This window comes from Rhyacophila brunnea, unplaced genomic scaffold (assembly GCF_057557595.1).
Source record: "Rhyacophila brunnea isolate RB1 unplaced genomic scaffold, BYU_Rbru_1.0 scaffold_61, whole genome shotgun sequence".
Classification (NCBI taxonomy): domain Eukaryota; kingdom Metazoa; phylum Arthropoda; class Insecta; order Trichoptera; family Rhyacophilidae; genus Rhyacophila; species Rhyacophila brunnea.
This window is the reverse complement of record NW_028233288.1, coordinates 548,006-557,282: the sequence shown is the minus strand read 5'-3', so window position 1 is coordinate 557,282 and position 9,277 is coordinate 548,006.

Here is a 9,277-nt window from a genome sequence, read left to right as displayed (position 1 = left end):
AAAAATGTGTTGTAAATAGAATTCTTGTGTTTTCAAGGTTCAAAAAAATTATAAGTGTTTAAAAACATAAATGATAAAAAGTATACTCTACTTTATCTTTTATACTTATATAAATTAATTAATTAACGTTTATATATATCCTGTAATGATAAGATCATTTAACTCCTTTTAAAAAGCTAATACGCGAGTAAAAAATGTTTTAATTGAAAACCTGAAATACGAATCACAGTGTAGTCAAAAATATTTAACTTTTCATAAAAAAAAAATGAAGCTAATTAGAGACAAAAACGCTTCATATATAAATTCTTTTTGTTTTTACTTGAAGTTTACTCGTGTATTTAAAGAGCGAAATAAGTTTCCTAAATATATTTAATTTGTATAATATTATTTTCCAGTATTTAGATACATGGTTTGTTTTTAAAAACATTGTTTACCATTAATTTATAAATGGACTAAATATTAGGGGTATAAATAAACAAGCTATTTACTTCTTCAAAAACAAACAATTATAACAAACGATGATCTAATAGAATACTAATCTTGAATGAATCAAGGTTATTAATTCCAAATCGAGTAATTATATAATAAAAAAACACCATTAAAATTTATATTTTGACGTATTTTATTTTCTTCTAACAGCCAATTGTACCTATAAAGATCAAAAAACAGAATTCATAAAAAATATAAATCATGGTAAAATTTATGGAACGAACATAAATGCGTTATTTTAAATTACCATTTTTTCCTTAATGATAAGTTTATTTTTATCAATAATAAACATTCAAAAACCATAAAAATAAACCTATTTACTTCTGTTAAGTTATCCACCATGACACTTCTGTTCTAAATTCTTCTCCTTCCTTGTATAAAGGTTTTATTAGAATATTATTTGCATTTTTCATATTTTTAACATGAATTTTTCTGGCTATTTTTGAAGCAGCAAGATTAAGTTCTCGATATCATAATTAAGTATTTAGATGTATAATATCTATAGGATTATGGTATTATCTATTTATAGACAGCACAAAATCCAATTTATTAAAAAAAAAAGAGAACATAAAAGGTTATTGCAGATTACCCTATGAATTTCGATTTTTCATATACCATACAAATTTTTAAATCTTAAGCTCAAAGCAGCAATAATATTAACCTATTTTTGTCTATGAATATTCGAAAATCAACTAATTTATATTTTCATTCTTCCCAATAGGCGGCCCTGTCACAAACAAATTTGTAAGAAGTCTTATAATTCACATTATTATTGGTAATCCTTTCTTATAAATAAGTTGCCGTATTTACTTTCAATTATAAAATTTTCTTTTTGGAAATCGGCAAAAAACTAAAATAAGGGAATGATTTTACGATATTCAGGTCCTTATATTCAGAGATTATAACAAAAAAAACTATATGTACTAGCATTAATTTAATGTCAAGTTTTAATTGTGATCTTCTTCAAAAAAAGAATCTAATGTTTTTTATTTTTCGTTGAATTTAAAAACATGATTTTATTGATTAAATTTTATAGAGATTTTGTTCTCTTTACAGATAATCATCTTCATCGTCTAACCAAGACGGATATTCACGAAAGTATAATGAATCTTCAGGATTTCGTCCCCCGGCACTATGAATTCGTGGAATGAAAGTTGTTCTGCTCGTAGTAGTTCTACCCGGTATAGTGGGGAGGTTTATAGTAGGTTCGAATTGAAGGACTGGAGGATTATTGTTTCCATATGCTACTTCATTACGCGTAGAAATACGAGTGGTATTAATAGGAATTACTCCTGGCCCCGTAACAACAATTCGAGTAAGAGGCTCTTCTTCGGGTCCTATAATTACAGAAGTAGAAAGTACATTGACTAAGGTACCTTGAAGAGCAGTAAAAATAGCTTTAGAAAACCGCATATTGAACGAATTATGATTTTTTTTGAACGTCGTATTTAAGTGATTCGTATAAAATAAACAATATATGCTAGTACCAATTTGATCTTTAAAATTTAGAAATCGCCATATCCGTATATTATAGTATTACTTCTAAAATTAGTAATTCTGAATCATCAATTTATTTAATGTTTGTCATTTTGTGACGCCATTATAATTGAATATGTATTTTTTTTTTTGCAATACCAATAGATGGAAAGATTTTGATAAAAAAAATCTTCTCAACATAAAAAATCTATCTAATTACAGTTAAAAAAATTTAAATTTTTTTATTTTTATGGTTATAGTCTATAAAATTTTGTGTTTATGAGATTAATTCTGGGTGAAAATGCTTGTATTTACAAAAATTATGGCGAGAAAAACATAATTACCACGTATATTTGCCTAAACATACATGTAGGTTATAAAATTTATGTATAAAATCACAAATGCCCAAGCCACATGGTTTTTTGAGGCTTTAACTTATTATTATCTACAAATATTATTATCTACAAATATTATTATCTACTGATATTATAATCTACTGATATTATTATCTACTGATATTAAAATCTACCGATATTTAAATCTACTGTTATTATAGTCCACCGATATTATAATCTACTGATATTATAATCTACTGATATTATAATGAATGCATTTGTAAGAATTATTAATAACCATTCAAAATAATTACAATTTTTAGTTGATACTTTGTATATTATTTCTTTTTTAGATTTAACCAATTTAAGTTGTTTCTTTTGAAAATTTATAGAGAGTTTAGACCTTAATTTATGTAAAGTAATTAGATACTTTGCAAATGAATGATTAGGTTCTTACTTATCTTTTATAATATCTGATTAATATAAAGAAATCCAAAATTAAAACCGGGAAGCATTATATATTTTCCACATTAATCAATACATGAATATATACTAAAAAGGCTTGCAACACATGAATTTTCTAAAAAAATTTAATTCGTTGTCTTTTCTCTTCCACTACATTTTTAATTCCTTCTTATTGGCGGTGATTTTAGTGTAAATAAATTACAAAACCTGTTTATCTATTTATTTTTATTAGAATATTACCATACCTTTTTAAATTTCGCATCATAATATTTTTTATCATAAATAAGCCGTTTTATTTACGTGAGCCACCTATCATCAACCTAATGAACAAAAAATACATCTTGTGGCTTAATTTAGGTTTTTATAATGTAAAAGATTTGACTATGGCAATCAAGAACATAATTATTGAAATCAAAATACTAAAATTAGTGTTGATTAAGCCTTTTATAAGTGGTGTATCTATGTTAACACGGTATACTCAATCCAATTATTATAAATGAAAACGAAAAACAATGTTTTGATTCAAGTTTTCAGCATAAAAAATTGCCGTTAACATTAGATGTAAATAAACACAAAATAAATCTAAAAAATATTCAGATATGATTTTTGTGACAACAATTTGTTGTGTCATATCATAAAATGTATAATCCAATGTTAAACACAAAAAGAAATTGTAAAATGATCAAACAAAAATCGTAATTTAGTTTAAATAAATCCGATCTGGTATTATAAGAGCGTTAAAATTAGAAAAAGGTATTGAATACTTTCGCAGAATAAAAATTTGAACAGATTTCAGTGAAAAATAAAAGTAATAAATACAAAAGTTAAACTATTTTTTATGGGTTTATTTTGATTTGATTTAAATATTTTCACAAACAGATTGTGCGATACGATTCTTGGAGCAAACTTCATCATACCTTTTATATCACCTTTTTCTGCATTATCTTAATTGATACCCTTTTTTCAAGGACTTATTAGTTCAGTGGTCTTTCACAAACCTATATATGTGGAAATTAGTTAAAATTGTAATTTATGTTAAATGTAAACTGCATCACTCTGATAGAAATTGGCGTGACAAGTATTGACAACATAAACATTGTTGAAAACGAAAAATTGAGAAAATATGACCTGCTAGCATCTGAACTTTCATTAATATACAAATGCAAGACAAAAATTATTCCATATGTTATAACATGGGACGGCGTGGTGACACGATATCATAGAAGGTACCTGAAGGAACTAGATGTCACCAACCAGGTTGAGGCATATATTAAAACATTGGGATTGAGAAAAACCCTTGAATTAATAGGTCTCGAAAGAAGTTGGGGTATTGAAGAAGACTTTGGAGAGGAGAAGATAGCCGAAAGTATAAATACGCTGTGTGAACAGAGAATCAAGCAAGCTGTGCCTGAGAACAAAAACTAAAATTACGACTATAAATATAGCCCTTAAATAAAAATTACCTAATGTTAAATGTATATTAAGCATGCGTAAAAAAAATTTATGTCATATTATTTATTTCAATGGTGTTAATTATATTTTAGGGGGGGGGAAATATTCATTGTAATTTATTTTATAAATTAAATGCTTGAATAGTTTAAAACTATAGGATTGAAAGAATACTTATATTAAGAGGTCTTGAAAAGAGAAGGGTATATAGTCAAGAGCATATATATTATGTGCAGACTGTAAATTAATCACGTTATGTTTGAAGAGATTTTCATAAATTACAGTACTGAAATTAAATTAAAAATAAAAAGCTAATCATTTATTATATTTTAAACTTTACATTTTTTTGAGATTTGACTTGTTTTATAATGAGTAATTGGAGAAAGTTATATTATAGGAACATTATTTGACATTGTTCCTTGTTATTAATAATAAGCCTTTATATATTTTATTTTCCGATTGATCATCAGTTGCAATTACTCGTTTTATATATTATCATTCTATCAAATGATGAACCTTATTGCAATGGAGAATAAGTCTTTATATGTTCAATATTTTAATATTTATATGATTGAACTTCTATATATTTTTTTACTTCAAAGGTTTTATTATATTCTTGATATGCCTTAATTAAGATAAAATTTTACAAATACGGCGTTAATGAGATTCAGCATCTAAAAAGTTCATTTAAATTCCCTAAACTACTTTTTATTATAATGTAATTTGTTTTCATTATATTTTTTGAAATAGCTGGGATTATCCAAATTAAACTAAAAAGTATGATTAAGAAAGTAAAAACCTACTTTTTATTATAATGTAATTTGTTTTCATGCATGTTTTAAATTATAATTTATTACTATGAAAGTAAAATCCTACATTATTTTTATTAGTTAAATTTATTTTCCAACTTTTTGGATTCTTCAAAAGGTCTACCCCGGTTCAACATTTAATTTACAATATCAAAGACCCATTTGAATTATTATTTTCGTGCCCTTCAATGAGTCATACACGTGAAATAGGGTCGACCCAGTTTCAAAAGGCGTACGCTTCTCAAGGACCTCCGGCAGCCTATGCATCCCCGAGTCTTCCTGAAACAGTTAATGGTGAGTTAAAGTCTTTGCCGATGCTTATCTATACTACGGAGATTAAGGCTGATATTTCGCTACCGCCGAGTTCTTTGGTTATTGATGGTGTTGTTGTTTCAGAAGTTTATAACACTTCACCTTTTCTTGTTAAACCTTCTATGTATTTTGTGCCAGGGAGTCCTTCTATTTATCGAAGTATTGGTGTTCCTTTGTCTGTTGTTGTGAGGCCTTTTGATGTTAGGCAAGAAATTTCTAGCATTACTCGTGATACTAGCAGTAATATTGGTAATAACAATATTAGTATTAACAATATTAGTAACAATAACATTAGCAATAACAATATTAGTAACAATAACATTAGCAATAATAATATTAGTAATAATAACACTTCTAGCAATACTTATGTCAACAGATACAGTACAGGTAATAATCATATTGGTAATAACAATATTGGTAGCAATACTTATGCTAATAGATATACTACAAGTAATAATAACAGTAAGACTGATACCAGTGTTAATACTAGTAGCAATACAAATAATAAATCTACTAATGATAATGAAATGGAATCTATTTGGAGGTGTTCCATGTGTCGAAGCTATGCAAGCCCAAGCTGTAAAATCACGCCAACAACAATAAAATGTGCACTATGTAATGAAGTGAGTATCTACAAATCATCCCAAGTAATTGTACCTTCTTTCACACACACACTCACCAGTAATTCCAGTCATATAATCACCAACCCATTTTACAAACCCGAAGACATGGTATCATCATCTTTTTTCACGCATCAGCTCTACAACATTCCTGTTCTTATTCTAGCAATTCACATTAACCCTTGTTTAAACATATATCTTGATACAGTTATGTCACTTCTTAACGATGAACAGTATGAAGAAATGTTTAATAGAACTTCTATTATCTTATTTTCATCTGAAAATATTAAGTTGTATAAGGTCAATCAAGCCAATAAGATAAGTATTGATATTTGTGTTGATGATATTCCTTTTCTTGAGCCGACATCCTTTTTATCGAAGCAAGAAGCACTAACAGTAATTTCTTATTTAAAATCAGAAAATTTTGAATTGAATTTAAAAAGAGGGTGTATACAAAAAGCGATGGATACCCTAACATCTTTATCATCTCTGTGTGTTACATCGAAGATATGTATGTTTATCGATCAAATAATAGATAAATTCGATACAACAAAGTATGTAAATAGATTAAATGACTCGCGATCATCTTTTTTTAATATAACTACATATAATTGTTTTGCATTGGGAAAGTATGGTATTAGCAATAATGGACTTGGAAATGGTTTTCTTGATGATATAGCTTTTAGAACTTCGGGATCTCCTTTAAGTATAAGCGATATCAATGTTTTGTTAAAACCGTCTTTTTATGATGTGAGGGTTAGAATGAGAAATAGTGATTCGGTTATTAAGAGAGAGATCGTGGCTAATACAGTTGTAGAAAATATGGTTGAAGTCGGGTTTTCTCATTTAACGAGCGAATCGTGTTTAACTTATGTTTTTGATGTCGAGGATAGCATGAAAGAAGGCGAAAATGTTGTTTTCCAGGTTGAAATTGAATACCTCGAATACACCAATAATGCATATAGCGTGACGGGAAATGTCGATAACGATAGTAGACAAATCAACAATGCAGAAAACGATAATTGTGAAATAGATAGATTAAAAGATAGTAATGCTAAGAGGAATATTAACAATGAAAGTGAAAAGATTAAGAATTCCAATAATGCAGAAAGTAATAGTAACAATGAAAGTGAAAACATTAAGAATTTTAGTAAAGCAGAAAGTAATGGTGAATGTGATAATAAAAACTATAATAATAATAGTGAATGTGATGATAAAAAGAATAATAATATAAGTGAATGTGACAATATAAAGGAGAAGAATAATCATCGTGAATGTGACAATATCAAGGAGAATAGTAGCGTAGAAAGATCGAGTGTAAAGGGCGTAAGTAATACTTTTAGTGATATCGAGATCTCAGATTTATCAAATAATAATTCAAAATATAATACCAGCACTGGATTTACCAGAAAAGTACGTGTATTTAACCTAACCCTGCCAGCGTCCCACAAATCATCACTTATATACAACAACTTAGCATGGGATACCATCACAGCCACTCTAATAAAACAACACACCAACAAAATACAACAAAACACAGCCTCTCCATTTTCTTCCATAAGAGATCCAATAATAAAATGTCTTTCTTACTACAGAAGAAATATGACAAGCGCAGGAAAAAACCAGCTCGTGTTGCCAGAAAGTGTGAAACTAGCACCCTTATTTCTATCATCCGTAATGAAACACAACATGTATGTCGGAAAAGAGATCGGAGATAGAGGATGCTGCAGTATTTTATCGAATAACTGTGATACCAGAAAAGACCTCAATAGTAGCAATACGTATGTAAACAGTAGCACGAATGGATGCGATAGTACCAATATCAGCCTTAGTAATGACAAGAATATGAATAAAAAGAATGAATTTAATGATATTATCAACAACATCAACAATATCAATATAACTAATAACACCATTCCCAATAACAGTAAAAACATCGATGGCACCAACAATTCAAGTAAAAATATCACCAATAAGAGCATTAGTTATAACTGCACATTCCAAATAACAAAAAACCATTTCAATAACATAATAAAACAATTTCCAATAGAAAGAACACTAAGACTATTCTATCCAAGAATAACATCAGTATCAGAATACTACACCGAAAACAAACTAATCCTAGTAAGAAACACTAACATGAGCATAGACCCCCAAGAAATTTATATAATCGATAACGGAACTAAAATTTTTATATACTTAGGAAGAGAAACTTTAACCCTAGAATGCGAAGAAAAAGGAAAAATAAACTACAACAGCGATCTCGAAGAAGAAAAAATAATCGCTGAAATTGTGGGAAATATTGAAAACGAATACAATTGTATCTGCGAAATCGTGTTTGTAAGACAAGGCAAAAATGACCAGGAAATTGTGGCAATGATGACTGAAGACTCTCTAAACGGAATTAAAGCATATGCAGAGTTTTTGTGCGAAATCCATTTTGCTATCCGCGATAACTAAATAAAAATAATCCCTACTTTCATATTTAACCCTTCTTTTTGGTTTTATATAACTTAGCCTTGTATAAACATAGGTTTTATAGGGCAGAACTTGGAATAATAAAACATCCTTCTTAGATATTTATAAACGTAGGTTTTAAATAGCATAACTAAGAATAATAAAACATCCACCTTAGATTTGTATAAACATAGGTTTTATAAGGCAGAACTTGGAATAATAAAACATCCTTCTTAGATTTGTATAAAAATAGGTTTTATATAGCATAGCATAACAAGGAGTTTAAAATCCCGGACGAAGTAGAAGCATACATGCAAGCTCTCACACTCCGCAAGACACTTGAACTCATCTCATTTGAGAGAAGAAGAGCAGTTGATGAAGATAGATTAGAGGAAGGTGTCAAAAGATGCATCAAGGAGTTGTGCAATATTCCCAACACGCTGACCACGTCTAAATAGATAAAATCAATAAAAAGAAAATTAATTCATAAATAAATAAAAGAAAACTATATCATAACTAATAATGATAAAACATCCTTCCTAGTTTTGTATAAACATAGGTTTTAAATAGCATAACTAAGAATAATAAAACATCCTCCTTAGTTTTGTATAAACATAGGTTTTATAAGGCAGAACTTGGAATGATAAAACATCCTTCTTAGATTTGTACAAACGTAGATTTTAGATAGCATAAATAAGAATAATAAAACATCCTCCTTAGTTTTGTATAAACATAGGTTTTATAAGGCAGAACTTGGAATGATAAAACATCCTTCTTAGATTTGTACAAACGTAGATTTTAGATAGCATAAATAAGAATAATAAAACATCCCTTAGTTTTGTATAAACATAGGTTTTATAAGGCA